We start from the raw sequence: 23591 nt of genomic DNA, 5'->3' as shown, positions 1-23591 counted from the left end.
CATAGCATTTCACTTTTTGTCGCAACCGTTGTCTTTCTACGTGAATAAATTGGTTCCAGAAGCACCAGGCTTGGAGCGAATGACGAATGATGAATCGGGCTATAGAAGCCCGGACCAATGCATATTAACTCAGCTGAGTTCACTTAAGTGAATTTTTTGAGTCTGGCACACATTTAGCTATTGGGACATTTTGTGTGTACTGAATGCTGGACACTAGTCCATACTGGCACATTTCATAAGTAATGCAAATTGGTAATAACGATAGAAATGATACAATTATTTTATCTTCCAGCTCATATCCCACTGGTCAGTCTGATGTTAAAATAAATTCCCAGTAGGTGAGATCAATTTATCATTAGGCAATTTGAAAAAGCTTTGGCCATACTTGTATTTGTAACAAAGCAGCAAAAACGAACATGGAAAATGAGATGGTGATCTCATCTGTTCTGCTTAGCGAAGTCTAGGCATTTATCATTCATAGATGATAAGCCAAGTGAAGCATCTTCGCAAAAAAGCGAACAAAAAGATTTAAGATATGCAGTTATCTTTGCACTGGGTTGTCCACAGGCAGTATCACATGTGACCGATGTTCTTTTTTATGAGGAAAACGAGAACCTAAGGATTCGGCTTCAGGCACGATGAGGCCGGTTCGTTACATTTTAGCATCGGATCGTGCTGTTCTTTTTTTCAGATTAGAACGAGTTGCTAACGAAGCATAAGACATTGATCTAAAGACTGTGCCGAAACTTGCCAAAGGTCAGAAGCAAAGTTTCGGAGTGGACAATAACCCCATAACAAACAGACCAGGCCATGTCAATGGGTGATATGAATAAAGACTAGCAAATCTAGCTTTTATCTAAAACTTCATGTACATTTACACTAGGCCTTTCTGTATAAAATTGAAGAAAAAGCATTTGCTAGATTTTATTCATATCAGCCATTGCCTCGCCCCTACGCTGTAAACATTCCGTGCCTTCTGACCAGATGTCATCCTGTGACACAAACCATCTATTGGTTTTATGATTGATATCTAACTCAGTTGACAGTGATTGATGATAGTGAAACAAGGACAGGTCTTGGGCAGATTGGGGAATAGCAGATTACTGGATGAACAAAAACCAAACCTGCAGTGTGTTGCCCTTTTCTCTCTTGTGATACCAAATTTGCTACAGAAATAAGATGTTTTTTCAACTGTGTAATACTAAGAAATATTGCTTTGCATCGCCTGAAAAATGCTACTATATTAACTGTTCATGAACCAAATGCTATAACTCCATTCATCATAAGTCTGCCTACCCTCTGTTCATACGAATGCTGTCTCATCAGCAACCAAGTATTCGCATTCCTCCTCATTCAACCGCTAAGAAATATGTCTTATTGTCCCGTTTATTTGATAAATTCGGTCACGACTGACCCCTACTCCTACTCGGAGTTATAAAACAACTTCTGGAAGATTGCACACCTAAGAGCTCAGATGTGTTCTTACTTAATTCCTCATTAATCCAACACATACTGTCTCCTACAATTTGATCAGCACCGAACAACCCGCAATCTTTTCACCATTTCTCAACCACCGATTCAATCAAAACAAGAAAACGATGCATTGTCCGCCACTTCCTCTGATGAATTAGTAATGTTTGGTCCTCTGTCTCCTTGCTAGGCGCTTTTCATTCTTAATGTTAACATCTCGAGATTGATAGTTCACCTAGGCAACCTATATTTCTCTCCACGCGGGATGAGCGTCCACACCATGAATAATGGCCCCTGGAGGTCATTTTACACAGTTCTGGACGAATGTCTTGAACTCGCTCCGGACAAACTACAAATTAGGTGTATATACCGGCTTTCGCTGTCTACTTTGGGCCAGTCGTTGTTTGCAAACAATTTTAACTAGAAAAATAACGTGAGGAGTTTGACTTATATGCCGACTCCTCCGTGCTGTCTCGAGCGACCTCCCTGAAAGAAAACCTTAAGCAACCGATCACTAGTGATCGCTTCGTTCAAAATCTTCAGCTATGGTTTCCCTGAATTCCCAATGTCAAAGGTACTCCCTTGTAACCCCTTCGACTTTGCTGCAGGAAATAGGAGATTTTTGTATGGCCATAGATTATAACCGAGTCCAAAAAACCCAACTTGTCTTCACTCAAACAACAAACTCCGTACGGAGGCCGGATCAATCAAGAAATACTCGTGGATAAAGTATCGTTCCCCATATTGCAGATTGCCCGCAAGAAACTAGTTTATAAGATGTTCAAATAGGACGAAAGACTTTCTTTCTCTCACGTCAGCCCGAAATTGTAGCTTGATATCTGGTCTCATTTTACCACATCCAATTCGCTAACCATGTCAGTGCAACTAAGGTAGAAATCAGGTGTATTCAGGGAAGAACAAAGCTCAAGACATAATCCAGTTTGTCGAGTTCTTATCCATAGAATCTGGCCACGGTTGCGGGACATACAATACCACTGAGGATTCGAGGCTATTGCGCGCGCATCGACATCATCAAGGTCTCCACTGACTGCAATCTCATCATCGACGATAACAAGATAGGTAATTGCCTTCAAGAAACGACAACTAAGATCATCCCTTTGCAAAGCCAATGACATACATGAGTCTTCCATCAACAATCCGTTGTTAGTCCATGATGTTGTTTTCTTGTTGCAAACATTCATAACTGACCTCATGGCGTATAGCGTCTACACCATCATTGCTTCTTGCCGATTATGATTTTTGTCACTGCCAGACAATCGTATTGATGACATTGATCAGTCTGAAAGGTTGATACTTGCTTTCACAAGAAGTAATTGAATTCCTTTTGGTTTCACTGCATTGGTATTCAGTTTAGTGTGAAACTTTCCAGAGTTTCCAGGGTTTCTAGGGTTAGAGTTCTTTTTCTTACACGCCATGCTTTTCCCATTCTAACGACCTTACGGTACTTCTTCACTTACATAATGTAGGCTAATTAATGTATTTTCCAGATGACTCGGCAGAGAGGAGGTGATGAAACGTTCTGACTGTCATTTCCATACTTAATCAACAACGAGGTAAGCAGTTTTCTTGACATGTCTTTGTTGTTGTCAAATTGTTCCTCACGGCACTGGAGAGTTGAGGACTTAGAGATACTGCGTCTTACTCCGTTCATTTCTTGGAGGTTGTTACAGAACGCTCGCAACACCGATTTCCCACTCCTATAGAGAGGCCTTCCTTTTGCGTGATAAGTGCATTGCACTTTAGAAATGGTACGGTGTGGGCTCCAATCAACAACTCTGTAACTATTTACGCGGCGCATTACTTTTTTCTCTTGAAAAACATACCTTCACCATATTGAATCTGCCAATGGCGCGTTAACATATCGATTTCTTCGACAGTCACATGATCAGTTGAATGATGGAACAAAATTTGTCTAAAATGAGGATGATTACCTTCGTTTCAAATCATAATGTTCAATTACCTCGTCGAATCCCCCCGTAATAAAAGCAGTGTCCTTCGGCAGACACAGCAGGAAAAACTGGCTACATACATGACGTTTAAGCGCGTGTGATCGTTGGCCATTATTCAGATATTGCTCTTGTGAAAACATTTGGCTGTTGTGACCTTTCGAATAGCATTGTGATAAAACTGTGTTTTTTTCGTAACTGATAGAGTTTTGTATTTGATAGTATCAACACTGAGTTTGGCAGTTCCATCAGTTTAGTCAACTTATTTTCTAGCATATTTTGGCGACGACCCTTGGGGCGGAATATTTGGCTCCACTTGCAAAAGAATAAATATGGTTGGATGTGGTAGGAAAAAACAGGAATGATGTTTTCGTTGCTGATATGCTTTTATATGGGCTGGCGAAATTTTCTTAAATCTCGTCTCAACTTCATTCCTATGCTTGTTTGCTGTAACAACGCTTTTTCCGGCGCGACTGCAGAACGCCTTAGTAGAACGCCAGGATGGAATCGGGCTCTCAATGACGCGAAAGAGATGAAACACAAATTAAAATATAATTAAGTTCTTATATTTAGCGCGTTTATATTCCAAGAACACATGCACTCTCTTACAACGCTTATCATATCTCTTCCCAAGCCTTATCCAGAAAGCGTTCTGTAGAAATCATGGAGCGCACACAATGCACCACACAAGGCCATTTCTGGTCAGTTGAAAGACGTTAGTATATGGAGTGGAAAAAGGAGAGCGGGGCCCTTCCACTGATGTGCTACTGCGCTTCCCAAGGTGTGTTTCACGTATCTCCCTCTTCTGGAAGAATAAGACTTGCCTGAATTCTGTTTTTTTTTCGAAATGTAAGAAACCTTCTGTGTTTTGCGCACACTAAAACTGTTATCCAGGAAGAGCTAAGAATCGACTCTTGAGTCTTCTTTTCTTGCTGTTTTCTCACCTTCCGCTTTCCTGGCACCTGCATGCATGCGGTCGTTGTTTTCAGTCTTCAAAACTAATCTTGTTGGAAACTTTTTAAAAAACGGTGCGTGTCGTAATGAGCTTAGAACTTCAAAGACGGTTGTGTCTGGAATAATAAGTCAATTCTTGTGCTAAGAAATTGCATGGAAAGAGAAAGTGTTGGTTGATTGATTTGGTTGGACTTGATAGAGTACGATCAAGCACAGCATACACCATTTCTCATGAAGCCATCCTCGAGCAGAAGATGTCCAGCATTCCAGTGTTTCATCATATGTATCCATAATGACATACTAGTACTTTGCAGGGAACGGATGATTTTTTTCGTTTCTTAATTCAAACACAGTGCTTCTCTCACAGCGATGATAGAAAGGCGTCATCGAAATTTAGAGAAGAATGTCACACGTAATATAACAATTTATAGGGAGATTAGATTGAAGCTTTGAACCCAAAATAAATTTAGACTTTCATTATTTCTCCTTTGCAATCAGCGAGCTAAACACTTTGGAACCTTGAAATCGGCCTTGATACAGGAAATCGCAGTCATCATATAATTAATACCTATTATTGAAATGACTTATAATCTTTCCTTTGTGAAAGAGATTACATCTCTGAGGACCTCCGTCAGAATAGAAGAACAAAGCCTTTTACTTTTCACAGCCTGTGATATTAGCAAATGGATTGGAATCAGACATTTTCAGTCCCAATCCCATCTCCAGCTGTGGTGGCCCTAATCCATCATACTAATGAATTTGTTAATAAGTAATCAGTAAAATGAGCAGAACGAGTTACAAATTGATTCCTTATTTTCTCTACAAGGGGCTATTCAGATGGAACTATATTTCATAACAATTATGGGATGGCGTGAGATGCTTATGCTGATTGGTCGAGTCTCAGCAGGGCCTAAAACAAGCATGAACCACCCCTCAAAGTGTCATTGAGCTGGCGAACATTTAAAGGATTGCAACAAAAACCTGATGACAAGTCGCTGCTCTTTTCAGTTTATGATTAATAATTTGCTCTGCTCTCAGAATTCATTGAAACGTGAAACAGTTCTTCAAAAACCATTGATTCATTTTAAAACTGTCGGCACAGTTTTTGCTTTTCGTATAGAACTGCACCACGCTGCATGCATCGAATGTTTAAATCTTGTAATCTTTTAGAAGCGTTACTCTAGCGGCAGTAACGCTATAAAAGTCACAGCTTTGAATCTATTTCTTCTCCCGAGAGGCGGTGTACTCTTTAAGATAAGCTCTACTTTTTACGCTTTGTCGAAAGATACAGGTCGGATGGTAGATAAAGTAAGGTTATTGAACTGTTACTTAATGCTATAAAATTATATCACATACATGCTATATATCACGTTACATGTACCAGTGGAAACTCCGTTAGCGGATACCTCTGTAAGCAAGGCCTCCTATTTTTTTAGGAACAATGATCTTGGTCTTATGATCTTGGTCAAGGAATTATGATTTTTGATTCTTGATCTCCCTCTTGACCAAACTTCATGTATCGAGATGTCATTTCAACAAAATCCATCAGAATTAATGGAGAAAACTCCGACGATTTTAGATATCTCTGTGCCCTGGAGGTTTAAATACGCAACATTACAGTGTCAGTGCATGGAATCATATCCAAACAACAATACTGCTTCCATTTGCGGCAAAAGCCCAGCATCATCTTTATCTAGTCGAAGAACTAGATTTTTAACGGTAATTGCAATCGGAAGACTGATCCCACATCAAAGAGGCTGACCAAACGAAATAAGAGGCGAGTGATAAAAGCAGTCAAAGCTTGGATGTCATTGACCGCCGGTAACTTTTTCAAGGAGTGGGGATTACAAATATCTGATGGATTTCATCTTAGCAGCCAATTTCTGTTGGATGCGTATAACTGGGTTTTAACATAACGGCTCTGTGTGTGAGCTGATGTTATAGGAGGGAAGCACTGGTCGGGAATGTTAAATGAAAAATTAGTTGCAGAACAAATAATGTTCAGAGGAGCTCGCTTAAAGGTCACACTCGAAAACTTCGTTAAGCATTGAAGTGGTGCTTGAATTAGTGTCTGCAGTCTATTTTAAAATCGTGACAGGTAACAGTGGTGATACGGACCACACGTTCCACTACGCCTTTGGAATGTTAACTTGTCAAAAAACGATGTTCAGAGGCACTCGCTGAAAGGTCACACTCGAAAAATTGTCAAGCATAGAAGTAGTGTTTGAATTAGTGTTTGAATTAGTGTTTGAATTAGTGTTTGAATTAGTGTTCGATCTGGTGAAAACACTGCATAACCAAATCCAACTGCATTGTTGGTAGTCAGGTGCACCAGAATAGATTGCAAATCACCATCACATCAGCACTGTGGCAAAGCAATAACTAACCAAAACCATACAATTGTTAATTAATCATTTGTCTATCTGATTAGAAGTGTTCATTGAATGATCGCAATTTATCAGTGGATGCTTGAGATTATATTGCGCTACCCACGGGATAGCCATTCACTTCCAGAGGAATGTGGCGCCGGTGATGTGGTCAACTAGATCAGATAGATATTGGTGAAGTTGATTGGTCTGGTCGCTGCGTAGAATCCCTTGATCATGTTTCTTACGGCAGAGTTTACATTGAGTTCGGATTGTCACTCGCAATGTGTCCTTTTCACAGGTCACGAATGACAGGATTATGAACCAAAACAAGTCATCTCCAAAGAGTGGGCTACATATGAGTTAGCATTTGTCAGTTTCTATTCGTATGATAGCATACTTTGTGGGAAGAAGACGAGAACGGGATGGGAACCTGTCGGGAAAAGGTGGATCACGCGCCCGTGGTGTCGGATTACTTGACGACTGTACATATAAAATGTCATCCAAATAATCCCTGTTTCTGCAATCAGCTTCCTGGACCATCTTGAGCGTTGTTACCAAAGTAGACAGGGGTTAACTTCATTACATGTTAGTGATGTTTCCACCCAATAAGCTGTCATCTTGACGAAGGATCTAATATAACAGATATTCGAAGACAAAGGAATACCCACACGACCGGTAAAAGGAATGATGAGGATGCAGCTTTAATCTATAGATTGCATGCAGCTAGACCTGCAGCACGTTAGCGGCGCGGCAGGTCTGAACGGCACCACATTTTGATTAGCTGTTACTGTGATTATGTTAACTTTGGAGTGGCTCATGTAGAAGATGCACATAGGGAAACACAATGCCTATTCCTTTATGAGATACCACAAAAACCAACCAGAACTTACCCCAATTTCTCCACGTATAAGACATTCTTATACTGTCAGAATGTCCGAATTTTTCAAATATAATTCTGTAGAAAATTGCAAATGTGAACCGGTACTCTCAATATTGGTTACACCTCTAACACTATGCCAACATCAAAACAGAGTATGTGTCTCCCTCTCCCCAGAAACAACATAATATTTTTTACAACGCCATTGATATTTTCTTCCAATGACGCTTCACTTAAAATGTCTATTCTAAAATGTCCTACAAGATCACAATTATCCGACATGGACAGCCAGAATAATTGGAATTTTGCTTGAACACATCGTCGCTCTATCTAGGATCATTAGCCATTAGACTCTGTCAAATAGCATAATTGGACATGACAGTTTTTATAAAAGTCCATCACAAATTAATCCGTATTTCGATATCAGTGATTGATCATTAAGGTTCATTAATCAGACACTGCAGTTCGAAATCAGCATTGGAAAAAATTGAAATAGGGCTCAGAGTTACTTTTTAAACATACTTTCCTCTCAGAGCAGACTACCATTCCCATCAAATGCAGAAGCGGGTAATTTGACATACAAAATACCTGCTGGGACCGAGCGTAGTCAACACAGAGTGGCGACTGCAGTAGCAAAAAACCAGTGGCATTTGAAATCAGGACCTCAGCCTTTGACCATATCAATCAAACCATATTCACTGATTTTTCAGAATGATTGCCCTGATTAATTACGAAATTTGATCATCAACAAACTGCTCATCTTAACCTCATCAATTGCTCGTTACGTGGTCATTAATAAGACACTAATGACCTCAATGAGAGAAAGTTACCCGATTGAAAGTTTCTATAAAAAGCTCATAGAAGATAGAGATCGGTTCTTGTAATAACCGTAACTTTTGATGAATTAGGCGCATTATCTTTCCAAGTCTTTGGGATTTCTTGCCTTAAATATTCCCTCAAACGGGGGTGTAATAAGGATGTAATTTTAAGTTAATACAAGTTGCTGTAAGTATGCATTCTTAACCGTTAAACGAGCTGGGCACTTTTTGTCTATAATCCTGCAGACTGTGTGTATTTGGGCCGGGAGTCATCAGCATAAAAGCACACTTGTGCGCGCACACGTAGCATCAATGTATTACAATTTTTATTCTGCACACAATAACAATTTTACTCAAAATGATATGGCTTAAAGGGTTAAATTGCTAACAGATCTAAAACTAACATAGCAGCCAAAGTGGTGAACTTGGCATGTGGTTGATTCTTAAAGAATCCGTTGAGCACCGAGATGACAATATGATGGAAAAGGATAAAGAAAAAACAAGCACAATATTGCACATCTCAAGTTGAGTGCAAATAGGATGAAGTTGCAAAGCTAGCGTGCAGTGTCCATCTGCCTAGGTGGTACGGTTGTGACTGTGCTAGTATTCTATTGCAACAATTGAGGATACTCGGTAGGGATGGCAGAGTTTCTGTTGTTTCTGTTGTAACATCAGGGAGACCTGAGGCAGGCCATGATACTATGTTTCCATTAAAATGCCTTCTCATTACGAAAGCTGATGATGCCGACAGATGTTTGATCTTGTTAGAAACCATCCAATTTGATTTACACCCTCCACCTGCATAATCCAATTTATATCCACTTCAAGAAAATAAGCTTCTTTTTGTTACACTAATGACTTCATAAAGCACAGCCAAGAATCGTCAGCACACCTAAATGCGATTACGTGTGTGAGAGCTGCAACATATTTTCATCAAATCTGCTTGATGCAATTTATTAGATAGAAGCGGTTGGGATGAGAAAAGTCTGTATAAGAACTCATAAATAGGTATTTGCACACATTTTTATTGAAGCAATAGGGAAGACTGGAGGGAGAGTTCCATGATTTTTTGCCTGTTGATCTGGTCTACCGATGTAAAGCATGAAAATGTTGTTCATGTATCACGAGAGTGAATTATAATCTTATAACGCAGTCATAATGGTCGTGGAGGAAGACTGTCTGCGACGGTGTCAATCAGCGTCAACACACATGCATCGTCCCCTGGCTGTATCAGGACGAACTATTATTTTCAGGTCTATCTCCTATCACCAATAAGACGAAAGAACGCGAGGAATCAGGCATTACTCCCTATTTTCAGTGTGCACATGGACATCAGCATAGGCGTAGTGATACAAGAAATAGATCCTAAAACATCGTGATCAAAAACTATATCAATTTTTTAAAGAACTAACTTGTCAATGTTTTCTTTCTATCCCGACACCATGCTGTGATGGTAATAGATATTCCCTTTGCATAATCCAACTAACAAATTCAATAAAAATTATCAATAATTTACTTTTAAGGCCCCCAGCTGCTGTTGTTAACGGTATTTATGGCTGGCCTTGACGCTAATGATAATTCGACCATAAAATATCTTACGGCGATTGCGTACAATATTTGAAACCACCATGGAATCAATATGACTAAGTCATTTATAAAAGTGTTCCTTCAGGGTTAATGTAAGGTAAGGATCGAAATCTGGATTTAATAAGGGTTTTCCATAAGAAAAACACATTTCCATTGGAATTTATAAAGCATCTCCAGATACAATAGTGACATAATTGTATCTTAGTCACTATTAGGTAAGTGTCCCTATCCATTTGACTTGAGTTTTTAAGGGAATGCTCTTGAGATGGATTTGATGAAGAGCAAATTATGTTTTTTTTTGCTTTTCCTTTAACAGCTGTCATCAATACAGTAATTACGGGAAAATTGTGAACTAATTTCTGGAAATGGGTCACCAGTAGATCCTATTCTAATGTGATATTATTGATACAACATTATAATCAATTATCTTTATATTGTCCTGAGAAATAACGAGCAGACATTCGAGTCAACCAGTCAGCGCTCATTCAAAACATCCGTATGGCTTGGGGTAGGCGATATTATGTCCGAGTCCAATATCAGCCGCGATCTCACCATTACCGCAAGAACAGCTGAGCAATATAGTTCTCCCCATTCGTACATGGTGTCTCTACTTGTCACCCATCAGTCACAACTAGTTTGAAGTAATGGGATACCGACTTGTTCAAAGCCAGATCTACCTTCGTTGAGAACAGTGAGACCAGGAAGCAAGAGTTGCCAGCCAAATTTTAAATTTTAGAACTAAAATACAAGGATAGTGTGCAACGTATTTTCTCTGATTTGAATTGATGAAGGTAGGTGAAACTTCATCTAACTTTAGTTTCCAAACGTGATGATCACCAAATAATTCATTTTCATTCAGTTGCAGTTTCAGTTTCAGGCATTTTACATTTTACCAGCATTAACTGACACAGAAGGAATGCTGTTTTGCCCATTTATTTTTCTTAACTTTATAATTGATCAATACTTTGATACAAATTTGATCGAACCCGATTTGAACTTAATCGTATAACGGATCAAGCGCACCATCTCTTAATTATGGATCAGGTCTTTCTAAATGTGAATGAGGGGTTACATGTTGTTGTCCGTATGTTTCCACCATTTATAGACAAAGGCAGAAAAGAACCAACCTTTAATTTAGTTCAATGAAATTATAAAGATATTAGGAGGAGTTGGTTTCTTTATAATTTCGTTTGGTGGACTCTCAGTACCACGACTGATGGTACCACATGTTCCCTATTTTGCTGAAAAGCGCACAGCCGAAACTAGAAATACGAATGCGCCAATTGCGGTCGTTATATAAAACTCATGAACGCATGCAACTTGCATTCTACGTTCTGCCAGCCTGTGACTCAGGTCTCGTAAAGAAAACGTTTTAAAACCCCAAATTATCAACTAGTGCGGCCTTCTGACACTCCTTTGATCCTGCAAGATTGACAAAGCTTAAGTGTTTTAAACTAATATCAGGTGACAGATTCAATAATTTCTATGCAATTATTGACAAGCTGATTCAAAGTTGTTTCTTGTCAAATTTCGTTCTAGTAAATGTTCATTGATGTGCAGTACGACAGAAGTCTCTCGAGTGTAACTAATGTGTAATAAGTGTCAGCATTACTAGGAAGCTGTTGCCTAATTGATAATCAGGGATAGATAAATGTCACAACTGCATTGAGAAGGTATAAAGCAAAAGCTTGATAACTTTGGTGGCAGTCGCGAACTGCGTACTACCATTAACAGCCAATTGCAATCACCTCTTCTTGGAGGGTAATTATTTTTTTGTTCATTGAAGAGATTCAGATCAGAGAAATCTTTTGCAGTCAAAAACATTACTCCAATTTCAATTTAACAGAACGATTTGCGAACCATACGAACATGAACGATTCAACAAGCTACACGCGGTTTAGATGGGTGCTCAATATCGTATCGATATTGTCAGAGTAGAACATGCTGAGAACATCACCTAACATGTCACCTTGTGGTGACACGAACATATTGACCTAACAAATATCTTTCCTATTTTTGATCTAGGTAAGCCATTGATCCAAACGAAAGCATATAATTTTGGGGCTGAACAATATGACCCATACTTAAAATATCGTTTTAAGACAGTAAGAAAACCAAACATATTATTCATAAACTAGACGTGTTTATCAAAATGACTATGTCACAAACTTTTAATGAATAAGTAAATGCATCTGCGCGTGCATCATGTTTCTTGTTAAACAAGTGACGTTTAGCACAGTTCTCTATTAAGTTGTTTTCACAGGTACAGTGAAAGTTGTTTTCACAAAGTAATGAGGTGAGGGCAGTGTATATCCGAAGTAGCAAACTGCAATTGATTTTAGAAGCTACGCCTTACTTGATGTAACTGATATCTTCCTGACACCTTTTAAAGAGGATTTTGAAGTGATTCAGGTAGATGAACGTTTCATGCGGCAAGCGCTGTCATATCCTAGATTGCTCATGAAACTTACAACCAATACTAATACAAATCACGATAAGAACTTTCTTTTTACTTTGCACCCAAAATGTTGTCACGGATGATAGCGCTTTGGATTCGACCCACAGTATTTTCACAAGGCCAATTAAACGTCTTTTTCATGGATCAGACTCAGATTCGAATGATTTATCTGAAAATTAAATGAGATAGTTTAATCTTGCTTGACATCAGCTTCTGGCGATGAAGTGTATTGGAATTCAACAAAGGTCAGGTTGATCCGTCCCCCCGGCTGGATGAGCGGTGTAGCCCTTGGGGTTGTAGGCTTACACTATCACTGAAGGAAGAATGTCAATATTGACATGAAACAGCCTTCTAGCCACTGAGGTTGTCACGTCTTGAGGTTGAGTTGGGATACTAGTGATGCACTAGAATAAAGAATGTCAACTATATATACCGGTAATTGGCCAAATTCAATGGAAAATTAGACTGGAGGATATTACAGGTAAAGGCTACTACCCCCTCCAAATTTTTTTTAATGAACTGTTCAAACCTTCACACGTCGGCCTTTTCGCTTATAGTTTCTGAACATCGCTCTTAATTCTTCCTTATAAATGTCTAACGTACTGGCGTAGATGAGGAAATTGAAACTGTAATTCAACATTGAAAAGGATGTCGTAAAGAAACCTATCATCAGAAAGATTTTCACCTCCTGTTCTGATCGCCCAGGCCACTCCCCTAGGATTAAGTTGAAATAGTTACAGTAACCCCAAACAGCTGAATGGGGGACAGTACTGACGATGTATAGGAGACAAACAAGTAAAAGGCTGACCAAACTGTTGTCCGAACGCACATTCTTTTTTATGGTCTTTGTTGCTTTTTTGGCTTTCCAAAGACCTAAGATTATCAGTACACTAAATGTGAAAATCTCGCCACAGGGGAAAATGTGTGGTATGGCGTGATCCATGATCTCTACAAGGAAGAATCTGCCTAATGTCGAAAAATCTGGGACGTAGAAGAAACAAGCCAAATCCGTGCCACCCCATTCGTATATCCAGTAGTAGGCAAGAATTAGAAAATTGATGGAAAACATTGCGCAAATCATAAATGCAATTAAATATTTCCGCCTCTGCTTTGAATAAAATAAATGCACTTGCATTGGAAGCCAGACACCAATGCATCTTTCAAAAGAAAATAGAACGATCAGATACGATGATATGCATGATGATGTACGGTACATATAACCTATCAACTTACACAAAATCTGCGGACCCAAAGAGAAGCGATCGTCAATGAAAAAATAACCGTTTGAACGTTCCAGGACTCCAATCACTATCCAGGAATAGGCCCCATACAAGAGCGTCACTAGATCCGCTACGGCTAACGGCGTCAGGTATGTCACAGTCACAAGATCCTTGTGCTTGCATCGAAAGAACACTATGATGGACAGGATGTTGCCGAAAATCCCCATCGTGATTACAATACCAAGGATGTACTTGTTAGTAAAGCCAGTGAGTAAGCTGACTATTTCTAGAGCAAGAGATAATTCCTCCGGAAGTATCTGTCCTGTTTGGGGGACATATGCCATACTCCATCCACCTTTTACTAGCAAACTTACTGAATACTGCTTATTCCACAGTAGCAATGACTATCATGTACATCTATTTCAAAACACTAAGCTTATATTCAGGAATTGCATATCATGTGCTACTGTCCTCCAGAATCACGCAAGGTGCACAAGTGTGACTTGAACAGTGTACGGGCATTTACAAGCTACCCTTTCGAAATAACATTCAAAGTGTAATTGCAAAGGTTGCTGATGAAGCCTGTTTTCAACCGTTGTAGGATGCACTACAGGCATTTCAGAAAACCAGTGCTTTGGATGCTGATTACGATACACCTTGTGCATCGTTGTATTGGAGCTTTCAAAAGCCAACTGTGGTTACATCTTCCCCATAGTTCCTGTGTCAACTTGTTGTATTGGACGAGTGGTTCGAAAACACCAGGTTATATTTAAAATCTATCTCTATTAATAACATTATATTTCAAGATTGAATAATATTAATAGTACTGTATTCATTGCAAGTGAAAAATTGTTTTTTCAAAGTTACAGCGTTCCAAAATGTTGGTTTGGAGAAAAAAAAGTCGTTTTCGAAAACAGTTAATAAATAATATTTTTATGAACACTGTCAAAACAAGTTAGAAGCCATTTAAGGGCATAGTGATCAATAAACTGTAACTTGTAACCTCAACGTCTTAACTCTTTCATTATTAGTGATATGTAGCGACTAATTAAGAACAAACCTCTTCAATCACACGCCTCCCCTCCCCCTCGTATGATGTTGTAGTTTTTGTTAAACACCACAGTAGAACAGAAGAAATATGTTTTTTTAGTCAATCTACTGAGTTCCGTTTTACCACCCAATGTCGTGGTAAACTACACAATCATGCGTCCATCCATCCATTCAAGTGCGAATACTATATGTGGTACATAGCCATTCTCTTGGGATTGCTTTTTCTCTATGGGATAGTGTTTCAACTGATCGACAAATTATACAGTGCATTCACTCCATATATCCTAAAGACATGAAATATTGTGTAAATTTCATTGAATATTCATTGTCAATGAGTTTATTCTCGTGCAACTTAGTCAAGGAGTGAATATGAATTTCTATTACCATACGATTCCCCTAAACATGCTCAAGTTCATCTGTTGTTGCAATATACGAAGCTATTTTGCATGTTAAGCTAATACGTCATATGGACCTAATTGTTTTACACTTTGTGTTTATGAAAGGTTATATTCTTTTTAGAATCCCCGGATGGACATAGCAGAGAGGAATGCTTGAGTTCAGCATAATTTCATTTGTTTGTTTTACATACAAAGCTACTTTAATTTCTGACTGACGGCATTGTCTTCATGGTCCAGTCTCAAGCGTGTGATCTACAAACAACGTGAATCCCGTCTCCTCAATCGACATGGTAACTTGCGTTTCGACTTGTAGCTCGTGTGGGAATGGGAGCGAGAACAATACCATCGGCCTTCTCATGGAAGGATGCGAAATCTGACGTGAACAAGTTTAGGTCGCTGTCAAACCTTGTTATATACTTTTTTGAAAATGTTCATAAAAGACAGGATTATCCCCATTCAAAATTTCGAAAAGCATTGTTCTGCTCATTTATCGTTGCCATGGCTGTGTGTGCCTGTGGATTCTTCAGATAAAACAAACAAACATCGTTGCTTCAATACTTAGTGTCATTGAGATTAGGGATTGATGTTTTCTTAATGACCATCATTGCATACTGATTGTAAAAATGCAAAGAAAAAGAATTTGCACATGAGATCTCATCATTTACTTGATTAATTACGCCTGTAAAAGATTCTGTTGCGAAGCTATTATCAATAAGGGACTTAGATTTCAATTATTCAAAATAAAACATCGTATGTTAAATAAAGCTTATCAGTTGACAGGCTCTTAAGATCAATTTCCGGTTTGACAAACAAAATTGAACACCCGAAGATGATGAGCATGCAGGTGCAGTTAAGCATGATCGACTGATGGATAATTAGGCCCAGGTTACGCTTTATTAATCATAGTTTAGTTGAAATCATGATTGTGTTTATAAAATGACTGTCAATGATATTTTTACAAATTTCTAGTTGATAGATCTCGGAAATCCCCTCGACAAGTGTTTGGCTGTCAATGAAGATGACATATGACATCATTTTTTAAAACTCTGACTTCTAATTAAAGTGACTTCTTTTTTCATAATGTAATTTATAATAATTCGTTCCTTAATCAATCATTTTGAAAATCCGTGGATTTAAATGGTTTGTTTGTTTTTAGATAATCGAACTTGTTGAAAGATGCAAAATAATATAAAATAATATTGTCTGATTAGATCTCTCCGTATTTAATGACACATCGTCCCAGAAGTGCATGCACATGCAAGTACGATGTTTTCTTGGTTATTCGTTGAGGTTTATTCAATTCAACACATCTATTCTTCGACTCCATCTACAGCATCATCCTGACATGTACTGTTAGAATAGTACGTCATATCAAGAATTAAGAATCTAGTCCTTGTTAATTCTTGGTCAAATCCAACTATCACAAGCCTGGCATACTTAAGAAGCCGGAATGGATAAACGATGATTAAAAGTGATAAAAGCAATGATGCTGCCATTCTGGTAATTTGGTCAATTAGCAGCACTTTAGACAATTTTTCACGATTTGTATTTCTTGTCATCTTCCAGGTGCCTAGTTGCACAATGCATTAATTCGATCCTATGGTTTTGCATAAGCGCCTGGTTAAAGTGGGACTCCGTAATGGAAGTGATGGCCACAAGAGGAATCTTACACCTTGCGAAAATTGACTTATACTTTATCCTTCAAATTGATGTCATTCCAAATTGGTCTATCAAGTGACCTAAGAACATGCTTTTTAAATGAGCCTTTTTATGACTTTTATGCACATTATGGTGTTCTCGCACTCACTGTTCTCTAACTTTCATGAAGAGTCATTTCATTCAGTGTCTAGAGGAATAGTGATGGTCACGTCATTAAGACTGAAATACATCAGCTATTACTATAATGCATTTCGTTTGAAGTTGCATGCTTGCTGTACATTCACACTCTTCACATTGGCTGTGCAACATGTTCATAAGAAACTAAATAAACTCCTTATGACTGAAATGTTACGCCCGTGAGTCTCCGTTAGCTCGGACATATTTGCGCAGTAGACGCTGATTTAGACAGACAGCTGAATATGGATACTGGAACAAATCACTTTCTTAATTGGTAAGATCAATCGACACTGTTTGGCCATTTAATTTCCTATAGTTCGTATTGATGTGTTGTTACTCCATCGTTCACTTGAGCATGCCAGGCATTTGGTGAAGTTGAGAAGAGATCGATTTCGTGTCTACAAGATAGCGGGCTTGATAAATATATGACTAGACTAGGGTCTAGACCATCATTACTACAAGCTTTCGACGATATGTTCGTATTCAATCAAACTTGTGAAAAAAAGGTGGCTGTACTGTCGGCATTTTCGACTGTATTCTAAAATCCCGATGTCAAAGGGGTTTAAAGTATATGAGTGTAAAGAAAATGAGTGACATTTATTTCAATTTCATGTTAATGGATTATGCAGTTTCCCTCATCATGTTTAACCTAACTTGGTCAATACTAATAAAACTTCAACACTAAAAAACAGTTTATTGGTAACTTCAAATCTGTACAAATTGCTTTAAAACGTGCTTGATAACTTTGAAACTAGAGACATTGCCAGTTGCGACCACCGAGCCTAAACCATTGACGGACCTAAAGTCGTTATTCATACAACGGAAGCCAGGACATGACATATTGGAACGGAATTTCAATCAGATGTATCCACCAAGGAACAGCTACAGTAGTCGGGAATGACGGCGCCAAGCCTTTTGTGGTGCCAATGTATAATAAATGACATTGTGTGTCCTCTCGTGGTCACGTTACTTGCTCTATATCATTCTAATAACTTGAACGTTTCGTTTTCCCCGTCATGTTAGTTATCATGCAGCGATTTCACCAATCACCTTCCACATTTTGGCGGTGGTAGAGATGCAAGTGTTATGATGAGGACTGGTTGAGAATGTGTGGTTTTGCTATTTTTTGCTGCGAGTGATGAAAATGAAACATGCAAATAATCAGTTCAATATAATGATAAATCGATGGTAAGGTCCCATATAACAGGTTCAGGTCAATTCAGTTTTGATGCGAAGACCCCTGGGCACAGATACTTTTGCACATGACTTGAGATATGCATAACACTCTTCTAAAACTATACGCCATGGCAAAAATGACAGTTTTGAATTTTATAAATGTGACTAAGATAGATTCTCTCTACATTGTAAGGGAAAATCATCCCATGGGGCTTTCCATCATCTTTGTCCACTTTTAAATCTGTCACAATAAGTTGGTGAGTATCCTTAAGCGGTGGTTTGCGCCCATTATCGCCCAGTAATACTGTTTTGAGGAGAAAGTTAGGCCTACTCGTTGCCGCCTGTTTGTCACGGGCATACATTCATCCGGCAAGGTGAAACGAATTTTCAATTTCAATTATCTCTTAAACCCACTGTTCCTTTAATACTCGAGCTACAGTGTTTTCTGCTATTTTGTGACATAGTTTTCTTGTGAAAGATTGGTTAAAGTTCATTGACTTCTACTAAGACCAAGGGAATTTTGAAAAACAAACAAAAAGCAATATCGTATTACGTTTTATTTCTTATTCTCTTACTGCAACATTGGGCTTGTGGACTCGCTCTGAGATATGACTCACCAAAAAGTTTTAGAAACAAACAGAGAAACTAGTTTCATTATAGCCAGCCCTAAGCAGTGTTCGTCACCATATATCACAATGGCTCGAATACCAAGTGCATCGTGTTTGTGAAAACAAACACCCAGGCAACAGCAAGGGAAAAAAGATTGTCAAATGCTGATTTTTGTAATTTAGATACACCGATGTGAATTTGCTGGAAGCTCGGTTGGTTGTACTGTAAGATATTTCATCTATGTTTTCTGAACACCGCACTCAGAAAATAATCGTATGGATAATAATACATGTAGTTGATGAAGGCTGCCTTCAATGACTTTCAGTGACAAGTCATGTGACTGCATCAATCAGATAAGACGATGTCTTCTTAAAAGTCAGAATAGACTACCAACAGTAACTGTTACTGACATCAAGTGACCACATGGCTTGCCATTTCCGTTATTATCTAATGCACGGCCATAAAAGTTACACATTCAGGATTTCGAAATGATATCGCTGTTTACTCTGCTGAATTGAAAGCATTCGTGTCGAGATCTGTTAACCTCTTAAGAATATCGAATATCTTCTAGTTCTTCTTGAATTGTTGCATTGTATGACATCAACTGAAGTCTAACAGTAAGTTGTATCTTTGTATCATTGTACACATAGTGATCAACATATCAAAGGTTCTAAGCTTTATGAATTTTCCATTATATAGATGACACCTCTTTAATGTCATTTTTTGTAAATATCAGCAAATGTGTATATGACTGCTGCTGAGTTAAGTTACTTTAATGGCGCTTAAGGCTACATGAAAGAGTCATGTGGTAAAGTAGGGTACAAACGTGATCCAAATATCATGATCCTTTGCACAACAGAAGTGTTGGATATAATAATGGTAACCAACTGACTTTTTATCGTTATCATTCACCGCTGGAAGGATAACCAAAGGCCGCTGAAATATTTCGCTTGAAAAACGTATCTAGGAGATGGGTGAGTCACGAAACACAAAAAGCAATGTGAACAAAAATGACTTTAAACAAAGAGTGCATTAAGATATGTTGATTTGACAATGAACTCTGATGAAGAAAAAACGGACGATCCTGGATTGCAGATCATTTGTGACATAAACACTATTACACCTTTGGGTAGTTGTTAAAATGTTGAACTTATTTGTTTGTTTGTTCATGATATGCCCAGGGCATTTGCTTGTTGCATGATTCAGAGTAAACTATTGATGTTGCGAGTGTGTTTATGCTGCAGACCACGATTTGATACCCTCCCTTGGAGTGCCGCACATAACACCAAACAAATCAAACCAATTGATAGTGAAGACCTTCAATCCAGAAATGGAGAGAAAAAAGATATTCTAATTGGAAAGAAATTTCGTGAACCGCAAAGCTAAAAACCGTGAAGATGTGAATTGTTTCCAAAATGTTCACACATCGTAAATATAAGTAGGTGCGAAAATATTAAGTCTCAAATTTAGAGTACACTTTCTTCAAAGCCCTTTCATCTAATGAGTCACCAATGCAACAGTTACGATTCATCCGTTTCTGACTGGCAGATCGCATGAATAACTGTGGTACTACACACTCCAATCACAAGTGGCGTGCAGGTTGTAGTCCAAGCTGGGAAGAGGTCTGATTATCTTTAAATGGTGTCGATCTGAACAAATCTGCCGGTGACAATAATCTATTAGAAGTCCTAATTAGAATATTGCATTTTCAATAACGCAATTATCACGCTCCACTTTTGCAATCGCAAAGAAACCATTTTCTACCTCAATCATGATGTCATCCATTACCTTCTGCCACCAAATCTTTTTTAACATATTGTTTTTACAACACTCCTTTGAATATTTTTCACATTGCTCTCTTAGTAACATTTGATAGTAAGTGCGTCTGGCAGATCGGAAAACAGGCCGCTATTGATAGGGCGCTAATTACACTTTTATGCAGATGATAAGGCAAGGACAATCGCTTTGTGCAAAAGCTAATTGGAAGAAAGTGCTGTACAAGTTTCTTTAGTAATGTGATAATTTGAAACTGCATGACGCTGAGGACATAGCCCGGAAGTTGCTGATGTTATTATTGGAACCCATTTTTAAGACTGAGATAATTGACTTCGCAGCATTTTTAAGGTCCTATACTAGCTCTTAGGAAAATTTCAATCGAAAGCAATGCCCTTTTCCTGACAAAACTGCCAGAGCTTAATTCCATTGCTAAGGTATGAAATCTCACTACGTGCGTTTACGGTATGCCTTGATGATATCTTAATGACTTTCATCAATATCTACGTTAGAGGGATTTAACTGTCATCAAGTAGGGAAATTCATCTGAACGAAAACATAAAATATTAATCTCCGATCTTATCCCCCTTCGTGATTGGGCAATGATTCTAACAGTCGGAACAAATCAAAGAGTGCGAAATCTCTTAATCTACTCTAATACCGATTGATACATTTCATGTCCATAATTCTCTGTACTTAACTTATACTAAGTCCTACATTAAATAGTCATTGAAATTGAACGCCAAACGTGTGGATGATAATGACGATTGTCGGCGAGCAATCAGACGTTGTCTGAAGAAAACCAAGTTTCTCAATATTCGGCAAATAGAAAAATAAAAACATTGTGTCGCCTGATCACAGTAAACTGGCAGACAAACCTAAGATTTGGCAATGCTGCTCAACAGTAATTGTTTCGTTCAACTTGTGTGCCTAAAATCCAAAGCATCACTTTGGGATAACCGACTCGTTTTTTGCATCACAACAAAATATTCTGACTAAAGTATGCTGTCAGAAACTTCCATTTTTTGGGGGTGACTTGAAAATCATTAAAAGAAGTGAGAAGTGCTACATTGCTCAGTAGCTAGCATGTGCATAAAACTCCTTGCAAGTGTGCAATTAATCGACCCTGGCTTGTATAGGATCCCACGCCCAGCATAACCCGGATTAATTGGCAGAGTATCTTCCGTAAGAATCCAACCATCTCTTGAATGGTGATGGCGTGACTCGAGCGGATTCAATTAACGTATCTCGCGTGGTTTTTCGTCACGTCGTCACAGGTTGATTTAGTGACTGGTGCACATGCGAAGTCGCCGAAAAATAGTGCAATTAGAGTGCATTATCAGTATGTCACGCCAAGCTGTGCGCAGCATTGATAAAACTGTGCTTTTTAAAATTTAAATGAATGAAAATTCCAGTGATTTTAACACTATCCTTTTTTTAGTGAACATGTGAGATTTTGATTGCACGTTAGCGAATCCTATGATTTATCTGGCAAACTCCATTAAAAGTACAGTCATGTAATAGATTTTGCACCCAAGGAGAAAACGATGTTAAGAAAGCCACACTGTTAGGCAAACATGACACAGGTTTTTATATCCACAAGTCAACGTTCATCTTGGATATGAGTGTTCACGATCGATCTGCAATTTCGGCTGGCTAAAATATTGCAGGTAAAGCTTCTATTTTCTGTGTGACGTTCGTGCTTCTATCACTTGTCATTTCAGATTCTATTCGCGGAATGATCGTTTTTCAAGTAGAAGGTAAACTTTTGTTGATGAGCAGTCTCATTTGTATTAGCTTGGACAACGCCCCTATGGTTATGATGGTCCTGGCGGGCTCTTGGTATACGTGTACTTTATATGGTCTTCACTCTAGTAACACTCAAATTTAAACAATAAATTCAGCAAAAAAGGGTACTGAATGCAAAATAGGTTTGAAAGGAACTCATGTTGTTACTTTAAACATTTAAAATTACGGATCGATATAATCACGAGAATCTCTCATTTGATCAAGCTGTTCCTGGATAGCTGACACAAACTGATGATGAAATGATCGATTGCCACTTCCTTTTCAAGGAGGTGAGAAATTCTAGTGTTCAATCCATTGCAAGTAGCAAAAGGCCAGTTTATCAAAATGTTGACAGCAGTGTCCCCCACAGTGTCATTTGATCAGCCGTCCAAATGGTGTCAATTGATGGCTACATACGGTGTTTATGGAAAGACTTGTTACAACACCAAGTGGTATTTCAGCTGAAGATTATTTTTTCTGATAATAAATCGTGCCATGTGTTACCGGACAACATTTTATATCACAAGTCCACACATCTTGTATTGAAAGTAAAATATGTACAACACAAGTTATACCTTACAAACATTTGTTTTGATCAAAATAAACATTAGACTCGCATACACCATACACACTGTGTGTTGAGGGAAGACATTGACTATTTGGCCGCTATTATCTCATCACAAAAATTGCTGTTTTGTTTAAGTGATTAACAGAAGAAAAAGACCTGTCATTCCTTTGTGTGCCTTTGTGAAAATAAAATGAATACATACACAGATAGATCACATTTTAGACCCCAACAAAAATAGCTGACCATGAATACCTGACAGCATGACCTGACTTATCTAGATATCAATAACGACCAGATGAACAGATGATGAGAGGAAACTGTCAATCAAGTGATGTATACAAAGAAAGCGCATTTTCAATTCACAAAATAAAAAAACACATGCTACCCGAGTACCACATGGAGTTAAAAGCCCCACAAATAATTCTCAAAATCCTACATACGCTCGGAAAGTGAACTTAAAAAATTAATAGCTCAGTCAACACCTTTTTGTCAATGATAATTAAGTGGTTAATGACATTAAAGATTAGAAAAGAACATATTTCACGAAATGGTTTTCCCATTCAATACTTTGTTAATTATTATTTTGGTAGCTGACTAGGTGTTGCACCATGCTGCATTATATCAAAAGTGAAAGACGGAAACCTATCATCACCCCATGAGACTTCACTTTGCT

The 23591-nt window shown here is 38.3% G+C and overlaps 2 protein-coding genes across 8 annotated transcripts in view; one reads left to right on the top strand and one right to left on the bottom strand.

Annotated features, from left to right (window-relative positions):
- Positions 1–23591, bottom strand: part of LOC135488941 (sodium- and chloride-dependent glycine transporter 1-like) — a 234830-nt gene that overhangs the window by 157537 nt on the left and 53702 nt on the right. The window lies entirely within an intron of this gene.
- LOC135488942 (G-protein coupled receptor dmsr-1-like) overlaps positions 1–23591 on the top strand; it is a 156593-nt gene that overhangs the window by 96848 nt on the left and 36154 nt on the right. For 6 of the 7 annotated variants that reach the window (XM_064773932.1, XM_064773930.1, XM_064773931.1 and 3 more), the window contains one exon: positions 2979–3044. The gene's annotated coding sequence lies outside the window, so the exon portion shown is untranslated. Of the gene's footprint in view, positions 1–2978; positions 3045–10676; positions 10834–23591 lie in introns of those variants that run through there. The other variant, XM_064773935.1, reaches the window with a different exon arrangement.

Source organism: Lineus longissimus, chromosome 6 (assembly GCF_910592395.1).
Source record: "Lineus longissimus chromosome 6, tnLinLong1.2, whole genome shotgun sequence".
Lineage (NCBI taxonomy): Eukaryota > Metazoa > Nemertea > Pilidiophora > Heteronemertea > Lineidae > Lineus > Lineus longissimus.
Note: the sequence above shows the minus strand (reverse complement) of the source record. Positions and strands in the feature narration are given on the sequence as shown.